Below are 10,786 nucleotides of genomic sequence, written 5' to 3'. Positions count from 1 at the left end.
ATGGAGCACAACTATAGAAATTGTAGCACAAATCGATGTCTAGAAGAAAAGATAAACGCTAATGTCTAGAAGAAAAAAAATCAAACGCTGACATAACATAAAAGGCACCCATAAAATAATTACAAGAAAATACATATGACTTCACACCATAACAAAAAATGGCCCATGTTTTTAAGTTTTATCCAACCTAGTCCATATTGTACATATTTTGAAATCACTAGCAATTCAAAACCTGTGTTCTTACAACCATTGTTTACTAAAAGCTATGGAGTTAAATATATGTTCTCACAACCATTGCTTTCACTCTCTCTTCTTCTCATATCTTCTACATATGTTTCAAAGGGCCGTCCGCCATTGCTGCTTCTTACCTTGTGTCACCTGGTTGCAATGTAGGAAAATTGAAGAGTAGAAGTCCACCATTGAAGGCCATTCAAAGCTTTGCTTTCGAAAATAGAATATTTTGAGTTTGTTAGTTATTTGGATTGGATGTTGTTCCAATTGATTGAAAATATCAAAAGGAGTGCAAAATTTAAATTTGAAGTGATTTGGAGTAGATTTGAGCAAGATTTGAGTTAAATTTTAGAAAAGACGCAAGGAAGAAGACGAAGTCAGTTTTCTGTATAATTATGTATAATCTTGTATAATACTTGTATTGAGTGTACAAACACATCTTATACACTGTTATACACTTGTATGCACCTTTATACAAGCGTCTGTAGACGACTTCTTCCACGATTTTTAGTTGCAATTCTTGTTCAAAACCAGTCCAAATCTCCATTAAATGACTTCAAATTTTATATACAACCTCCTTATACTATTTCTAACAAGTCAAAATAACACCCACTCCAAATTTCTCACAAAATCAAATTCAAAATTTAAACCCCACATGTTTAAGCTTGTTAAAAATTTAATTTTCACCATCCAAATGGATTTGGTTTGTTGAACTAATATTTGAGTCACAGTTACTGATTCGAAAATTAACTTAAAAGCTTGAGCAATCTTTTTTAAAAATCAAATAATAATTTCTAGAACCTATTGGTGTTGAATGTTGAATCTTAGCCTATTATTTTTGGGCTAGTTGGTTGTAAATTGAAACATGAGCTATAAAATTGAAAAGCAGGGAGCTCAATTGTTCATATGTGAAATTTTTACTCGAATTTAAGCTCAAGTATCTTTACTTTGTCTTTGATTCTGGATTTGTGGCTGAAAGCATGAAATATATGGTCGAGTCTACTTATCATTAGGTGGTAACTTAATCCAAGATAGAATTTGGTATAAGGTTCATACCATGCAATACATATAGGAATATATATGCATAGATACTTGTCACGATAATAAATCTCACTAAGTCGTGATGGTACCTAACCCAACCAGCTAAGTAAGCCAAACAGTATAAGTTACTACCAAACTGAGAAATCAGCAATATATTTAATAAACACTGCAAGAGAATTCAATACAACTATCCCAAGGACTGGTAATAAAAGTCATGAGCCACTATCATTTGGATTTAGAAAACTGATGTGAGAAATAAATATAATATCTGTTTGAAAGTTACATAAGCATAAATGAAACCCTAAGCTACACTAAACAAAAAGGTAGCATGAACCTGGTACGCTGGTACGTCTCTAGTGTAAAGCCTCGTCTTCACAGCTACTCAACTCCAGAATCTGCACACAAGGTGCAGAAGTTTAGTATGAGTACTGTCACGCCCCAAACCTGAAGAGTCGTGGCCGGCACCCGGTGCCGTACTCGGCCCGAGCATACCGCTCTATAACTGTGAACTCTGGAGGGGTAACCCTCAACTTAGGCCGAAAGCCATATTCTGAATCATCTGAAAATAACGTCTACAACTAGCAATACCAAACTAAACATCTACATAGGGCTGGCAAAGCCACAATACTGATATAAAAATGTATAGGACTCATCTACAAGCCTCTAGGGATAACTGAATTATATCATGGTTGGGACAGGTCCTCGACCTACCCATCAAACCTGTATATATAAAATGGACTCCAAGGTATAGACCTGGTAACTCCGAGGAAGTAGAGCTTACCAACCAAGCTGATGTTTGTCTTTGTCTACTAGAAAGGTTTATCTAGTTTTCTATCAGGACATGCAGACATGAAATGCAACTTTTCCAATAAAAGGGACGTCAGTACGAAATAATATACTAAGTATGTAAGGCAACAAAATAACTGAAAGATGAAACTGAACTGATAATATAATAACTGAACGTACTTGGGAGTCAAATATAATTTCAAAATATGCTTACCTACTGATACTGACTCATTTCTCTCAATATAGTAAGTAAAATAGCTTTCCATCCATATAAGTCTCGGTATGTTTAACAGCTCTGCCGTAGTAGGCTCGCTCATAGGCGTTTGGCCATACTAGGCTTTGTATCTCATCCATTCTGGGCTCGCTCATAGGCGCTCGTCCACAGTAGGCTCGGTATATAACTTACCATCTGATAAGAGGGTGCCTAATAGGGGCCGGCCCATCGATTATCGATCGATGGTGATAAAAATATTGTAATATTGTATATATATAGACTATCCGCTCTCTTGGCTAAAAGAAGACAAAACGAAACTGAATCTGATGTCCCGATAAGTGATAATACTGTAGCTTATGAGACTAGGATAATGTACATAAATTCAGGAATAGAAATTCTCTTTATGCCTCGTTATCAAACGTATGTAGTTACGGGATCATGCCAAAATGAAGGAAAGGTTTAGCCTTAACATACCTTAACTCCATTGAGTCCTTAATACCTTCCAAGAAATTCTTCAACCAACTCAACTCAATCTACCACAACATAAGGAAATTCAAAATCAGTTCCGAGTAAAGGCCAAGTCCGCAACTTAAACTATTAGCTCGTTTATGTAAATTTGGCAGCATCTCCCCTGTAACAAGGCCCTCCTCAAATACCATGTACCAAAAACAACAAGAAGACAACAATAACAACATGTATGTATCATTTCCAACCTTATCTCCATCACAATATACCACAAAACAACCCACACACCCTAATCACTTCATACATAAAACAACAACCAAAATAGTGCCAAACAACCAAAAAAAATGTAACGACGAATGACCAGTCCACCATTCCATCATTATGTGGTGTTTCTCCATTCTTTTTCTCCTTCAAAACTCCATAAAACATTAGCACAAGAGGCCAAAATGAGTGGACTATGAAATAGTCCACTAAAACTGAAATAAATCGAACTCACGGCTTCCGATTACCGTCCTGTGAGTTCTAACTATTAGGAAACAAATTTATCAACCATCCTTGATATTTAAAATCTTAAATACAGAAAGTAGACATTTTCTTAACTATGACGTACCTTCCAAAACTCAAACTACAAAGAAAAAGAGAGGCGATATAGCGATACTTACGTTCTAAGGATCGTTCTAATGTTATCGCTTATTCATTTTTTACCCGGGATGTTAATATTCTTGGGAACCCTTGCAGAGATCTTAAGGGTAAGTTTTTAGGGTTCCCTGGTCGTTTTCTATGAAAAATGAAGAGAAACACGATTTAAAACCCTATATATATCAACTTTTGAAAAGTCAAAGAGGTGCTAGCTTGGCACCCTAGCGTTGGCCATTCTTCTGACGCTTATATCATTTTATCCGGATACCATATGAACACTAAATTCCAAGACTTTCAATTTGGTATATATTATGTCCCGAAAAGACCTCATATAACACACGGAACGTATTGCTCAAAAAGCTTTAGTGACGCAACTACTTGTCACCTATGCAGTCTGCGCAGTCTCGCGAAACTGCAAATATCTCTCTACTTCTATGTCGTATCGAAAAAAGTTTAATGCGTTAGAAACTAGACTCGTAGATGTACAATTTCATAGGTAGATCATCCCCTAATTCCAAGTATATTGGGAGAAAAGCTTAGCTGCAGTTTACCTAAGTTTCACCATATTTATGAATGTAACTTGTGATGACCTTTTCCAACTTTGTTCTACAACTCGCTTGACTTCAAAACATAACACACGTCTATCATATGACTAAAATAACTCATAACATAATCTCCTTGTAATTTTAAGCACCATATTCTGACCCCAAAAGTACATGTTACAATATTCCCAACATGTCGACTTTCGATGAAACTTATTTTTCAATTTGCTTAACTTCTAATCCTTCCAACCCTGTTGGTACTTGGTATTGCTGATCTTAAATATATGTAACCTCCATGGTAACATGATTAATTTACTTTATGTACTTCAAAGATGATCTCATTTCTGAGCTTACATCAATTGACTTAGACGTACTCTTACGCACAAAAACATGGGGTGTAACAAGTACAACCGATCCCATGTACTTAGTAAGTATCTTGACTAACCTCAGAGAAGTAGTGACGATGTTTTTATGTCGAAAGATACTCACTTTGCAGAATCTGTGCAGCTCAATAATATGTATAACACAAATAAAATATTCCAGACAGATAGTTACGAAATAAAGAGTATCAATAGTAAAGGTACCCAACAAGATCCCCTTCCGTCCCAATTTTCAAATAACACGTTCGAGAGAATCTTTCTAGAATCAAATTTATCAATGCATGATGACAACTTCCTTTTTACATCAAATCTATTATGCTAGTGACCACTCAACAAAACATGAGACGTCAACTCAACTCAAGTAATCTCATCCTGGAAACCAAACCATCAAATAACCACAGAGTCATAGGTTAATATGTTAGGTGCAACGTAACTTATGTAAAATGCATGACAACTCATAACGAATTCACTTGTATCAAGGCAATACTAGTTTTAAAAACAAGCCATCAAATAAAAACACAAACATGTGGCATCTCGTGCCCACTCAAAAATTACAATAACAACAGACACACGTATCACTCCGCCATAACAAAATCATTTCTTTGGACCTTTTGCCTTCCCGAACTAACTTCTTTCGTTGGTGCATCTGTTGAGTGGTACCTTGGCGCGTTTATGGATCTTGAGGGCTGGGTTCGCCAGATCGAGTCGATCTACTCGTATGATAAGCGCGTATGGCGCGATCTGGACAAGGCCTGATGGGAAGCAACAAACCACGGTGAGGCTTTCTTTCTGTCATACATGAGCTTGTCACAGGAGGTACCCTCTAACCGTATTCTCAGCTTTCGTAAATGCCTTTTCCGTTTGTGTAGGCCTGGGAGATGTCCCTTTAATGAGGGAAAGCTCCACCGGGGAGGCGGACACCTCAAGTCCTGCCAAGGAGAAGAACAGTAAGAGAAAATCTTTGACTGAATCCTCAAAACAGAATAAGGCAAAAAATCAAAAGCCTAAGGTTAATTCAGCAGCCCTTTTGACTTCGAAAACAGCGGAGGGTCTCCGATCTGGGGGCGAAGAGGAGGATGACTCCCTGCACACGCCCAGGGGAGGAGAAAGTGTGCCTGCCTCAAGTCTTGCTGGGCCGATGGCTGTCGAGCCAAGGGTTTCCAAACCAGAAGTTACTGATGTAGTCCCATCTCGGTGCGAAGAGGCTCTCGAGGGTGGATCAGATAACGCCCCTGAGCCAGTTGACAAACAAGAAATTCCTCAAGCCGAGGGGCCTTTGGTAGATGAGTCAGAGGATCCTAGCTCTGAGGCTCCTCAAAGGCAAGAGAAGGCCCCGATCGATCCAATTGGAGTTGTTGATGTAGGTGGTTTTCCATTGGGTTTGGCACTATCTCCGAGGGAGATACGAGATGTCCAAAATAGAAAAGCTTCCAATGCCTGGGCATCCCTCGGAGGGAATGACTTGTTCGAAGGACTCTCCACTGGCGTTGAAGAAAATCCCAAACCCAACGCCTCGCTTATCCTCGAGGAAGTCGAAAGGCAATGCAAATAGGTGATCCGTCGTCGATTGCGCTTCGGGTTTCAATCCTCATCTTTTACTGATTTTTCTCCTTGATTCTTTCAGGCCATAGTGCTTCACAATCGGGCCGTCGAGTCAACCCGTTATGAGGAAGAGTGCAGGAGGCTCTCATCAGAGGCTGACGAGTTCAGAGCTCTCTCTACCAAGAAGGAGGAAGAACTTTGCAATCTTCGGGCTCGTTTGGAGACGATATCTCAAGAGCGGACCGATCTTGTCGAGCAAGTAATGTGTCCTTCTCATGTCTCTATTTTTGCGCTTCCCTGACTTTAGCGATTAACATCTTTGGTTGGTTTTTGCAGTTTGAGAAAGAAGGTGCCCTGATGGAAGAGGGGCTTAAAGCCAGGGATGCCGAGATCCTCGGATTTAAGCAGTGTGTGGTCAAGATGGCCTCCGAGAGAGTTATCCTCTAGGGGAAGTTGCCTTTGGTTGAGCGCTGCCTTCAGGAGACGATAGTGGATAGTGGTAAGTATAAGGATCTCCATGCTAAATCGGTTGCCGCGCTATCCGCAGCCAAGTCCGATGCCAATGCGCTCATGTCCTCATACAAAAAGGATGTGACTGCTACAAATGCTTAGGACAAAAAAGTCTCTGAGGATGTCGAGTTTGAACTGGCCCGAGCCCTGGAGCGTGACCAGTTAGGATCTCGAAGACAGGCTCTCGACGATGTATATGCATGGGGCATTGACTTACCTGCTGAGATTGAGAAGTTGAAGGCCTTAGAGGAAGAGTTAGCGGTCTCGCTTACTTCTGATGAGGATTCGACTAGTGGCTCAGAGAGCGGCGGAGACGAAGAAGAAGTCCCCGAGGGGGAAGAAGCCGTTGATGACCAGAGTGTTGAGGGTCAAGCTGTCGAAGGCGCAGCTCTTGAGGGAACTCCATCCGACCAAGTGACCCCAGCCGAGGATTAGGCTTTCTTTTGTTTCTGAGTAAGGGCCCCTCGTGGTCTTTGTAAACATCTTTCATCAATATAAGAATTTCTTTGTTTTGCCTCCGATTTGCATTGGTCCCCATTCTGCCTTTGTTTGCGAAGAATTCAAATGTATAACTCTAACGATTAGTCTGAATACTTGACCCGGAACACCACAAACCCTTAGGTTATTAATTGATAGATGCGATGCTTCTTAAAGTCCTTTGTTACCTTTCCGACTAAGCTTGGATTGATTTGGTGCGGGCTTAGGTCATCGGGACTTCTGAGTCTGAATTGGGTGGGAGCAAGGTCTCGTTGATGGTTCTCGATTGAGAGTTTTCCTGAACTAACCTTTGGACTTAGCTACCGAGGTTGTTTGTTTGGTCATCTGAAAATAAGGATAGCCTTTAGGCTTTTACAAATAGTCCCCGAGTGAGAACTGACTCGAACTTGGGTAGCCCTTGGGCTTAAATAATGGACCGAGCGTTCACTTCGAACTCGAAGTAAGGATATCCATGGGGCTTTATGAATAGTCCCCGAGTGAGAACTGGCCTGAACTCGGGTAGCCCTTGGGCTTAATGGTTGAGCGAGCATTCGCTCGAACTCGAAGTAAGGATAGCCCTGGGCTTTATGAATAGTCCCCGAGTGAAAATTGACTCGAACTCGGGTAGCCTTTGGGCTAAATAGTTGAGCGAGCATTCGCTCGAACTCGAAGTAAGAATAGCCCTGGGGCTTTATGAATAGTCCTCGAGTGAGAAGTGGCTTGAACTCGGGTAGCCCTTGGGCTTAATAGTTGAGCGAGCATTCGCTCGAACTCGAAGTAAGGATAGCCCTGGAACTTTATGATAGTCCCCTAGTGAGAACTGGCTCGAACTCGGGTAGCCCTTGGGCTTAATAGTTGAGCGAGCGTTCGCTCGAACTCGAAGTAAGGATAGCCCTGGGGCTTTATGATAGTCCCCGAGTGAGAACTGGCTCGAACTCGGGTAACCCTTGGGCTTAATAGTTGAGAGAGCTTTCGCTCGAACTCGAAGTAAGGATAGCGCTGGGGCTTTATGAATAGTCCCCGAGTGAGAACTGGCTCGAACTCTGGTAGCCCTTGGGCTTAACAGTTGAGCGAGCTTTCGTTCGAACTCGAAGTAAGGATAGCCCTGGGGCTTTATGAATAGTCCCCGAGTGAGAACTGGCTCGAACTCAGGTAGCCCTTGGGCTTAATAGTCGAGGGAGCGTTCGCTCGAACTCGAAGTAAGGATAGCCCTGAGGCTTCTTAGGCTGGCCCTTAGGCTCTTACGCACCGGCCCTTAGTCCTTTTAGGCTGGCTCTTAGGCTCTTATGCATTGGCCCTTAGGCTCTCTTTAGATTGGGTCGATGCGACCTCTAATATGGCTGTAGTTCTCCCTCATTTTGGCTAAAGACTTTTGATTATGCCTTGGCATGTTTTGTGTTTGTCCGACTCTTTGACGGCTCTAACGAGAACCTCGATCATGAGTCGATATGTGACGATAGCTGAATACCTCGGGAGGTTCGCTTGAAGGTTGAGTTTTCAAAACTTTTTTATCAAAGGGTGATTGTTTTCGAAGCCTTTATATTGTTTGGAGCTGATATTATCAAAGCTCCTTTGCTTATGCCGAGGTTAGCCTGATTAATCAGTTCTTTTCAAAGTATATGGAGGCCTTTAGTTTTATAGCGGCAGTCGAACGTCTCCGAGTCGCGTTAGTTTGGCCGTAGCCGTTATGTTTGGCCGTACCCTTTAGTCCCCGCGTGTGTTGACCTTGGCGTCTATATCGAGGGTATGCCTTTTTAGGGGGCTTATAAGTTCAATATATAGCCTTCGCTATAATATTGGGGATATGCCTTTTTTAAGGTCTTATAAATTTGAGCATGCCTTGTTGAAGACATACAGATTTTGATGTTGCCTTAGTGAGGGCTTTATAAGCTCGAAGTTGCCTTATTGAGGTCTTACGAATTCGAGTTTTTGGTGGCTTTGACGAGCTGACTTTTGACGATTGTCCCCGAGTGTTCGAGGATTTTCGGCCCTTGAGCCGTATTATGTGACGGTAGTGAACTTCTTTGAAGCGCAAAGTGTTTTGATAAGCAAAGAGGCTTCCTCTATTATTTGATATATGCATACATGTTTTTTTGCTTTTGGAGGCTCGATTATTCTATATGGACACGACTCATTTGATCGTTTGGCCCAATACAACATTTTCCTGTTGAGGTCCTCCTAGGCATAGTTTGATTCCTTCAGAGAGGTGACCTTCTGGGGTGATGCCCCCCAGTATTTGAGGCTTATTGAAGAGAAGCCTTGAATACTTGATGAGTTCTCCTTAGGTAGCATATGGGTGTTGCCTCGTTAAAAACCTCGCCGGTAAAACCTGTTCAGGATAAAATCCGATCTAAGGGAAAAAGAGTGCGACAGATGCTTTAAAACCCAAGGTTTTCGAGTCGAATGGTGCTTTGGTGGCATTTTTCATTGAAAACTTGTAAGAAATTAGTGTGAGTTATAAAGCAAAAGAAAAGGGAGAAGGTTATACCTTAGCAATAATATCGTTTGAGCATCGATATATTCCAATTGCTTGGAAGTTGCTCGCCTTCCATGGTGCCAAGTTTGTAGGACCCTTTGCCTATTATTCCGAGGACGCGGTACAGTCCTTCCCAGCTTGGGCCTAGCTTCCCTTCATTCGGATTTCGAGTGTTCCTTAGGACTAAGTCACCGGCTCCGAAGTATCGGAGGTTTGTTCTCTTGTTATAGTATCTCTCGATTCTCTATTTTTGGGCAGCCATTCGGACCAGTGCAGCCTCTCGCTTTTCGTCTAATAGCTCGAGAGCTATGGTCATGGCCTCGCTGTTCGAGTCCTCCGTGACATGCCGAAACTTGGCACTTGGTTCTCCTACCTCGACCGGTATCAAAGCTTCGGAACCGTATACCAAGGAAAACGATGTCTCTCCTGTGCTTGACTTCAAGTTGTTTTGTATGCCCATAATACTTCGGGCAACACCTCTCTCCATTTTCCCTTCGCATTTTCTAACCTCTTCTTCAAGTTTTGGATGATGGTCTTGTTCATGGACTCGGCCTGTCCGTTTGCACATGGGTGATAGGGTGTTGACAGGATTCTTTTGATCTTATGATCTTCGAGGAACTTTGTCACTTTGCTACCTATGAACTGCTTCCCATTATTGCACGCAATTTCGAAGTGATGTGATCCCAGATGAAGTCAATGACTTCTTTTTCCCTTATCTTTTCAAACGCCTGTGCTTCCACCAATTTCGAGAAATAATCAGTCATAAACAGAATAAATCTTTCTTTACCTGGTGCCGTTTGCAGGGGGCCGACGATGTCCATCCCCTACTTCATGAAGGGCCATGGTGATAAGACCGAATGTAGCTGTTCACCGGGTTGGTGGATCATCAACGCAAACCTTTGGCATTTGTCGCATCTACGAACGAATTCTTTGGTGTCCTTCTCCATGCTATCCCAATAGTAGCCTGCCCTGATCACCTTTCAAACCAAAGAATTGGCGCCGGAATGGTCTCCACAAGTGCCTTCGTGGATTTCTTGAAGTACATAATCGGTGGCCCCTGGTCCCAAGAATACTGCTAGAGGTCCGTCAAAGGTCCTTCAATATAGAGTTCCATACTCGTCGAGTGAAAATCAAGCTACTTTGGCTCGGAGGGCCCTCGACTCCTTTAGATCTGTTGGTAGCTTCCCGTTTTTCAAATAGTTGATGTATTTATTCCTCCAATCCCATGTTTGACTTGTTGAGTTGATCTCGGGGTGCCCTTCTTCAATCACCGATTTGGACAGCTGAACAACGGAAGAGCCTAGGTTCGCGAGTGCATCAACCTTACTGTTCTGATCTCGGGGAATAAGGACCAAAGTCCATTCTTTGAAGCAATGCAATATGACCTGAAGTTTGTCTAAGTATCTTTGCACCCTGTCTTCTCGGACATCGAAGCTCCCATTTACTTGGTTAACTACCAGGAGGGAGTCACATTTTTCTTCGA

This window comes from Nicotiana attenuata, unplaced genomic scaffold, assembly GCF_001879085.1.
Source record: "Nicotiana attenuata strain UT unplaced genomic scaffold, NIATTr2, whole genome shotgun sequence".
Taxonomy (NCBI): Eukaryota; Viridiplantae; Streptophyta; class Magnoliopsida; order Solanales; family Solanaceae; genus Nicotiana; species Nicotiana attenuata.
Note: the sequence above shows the minus strand (reverse complement) of the source record.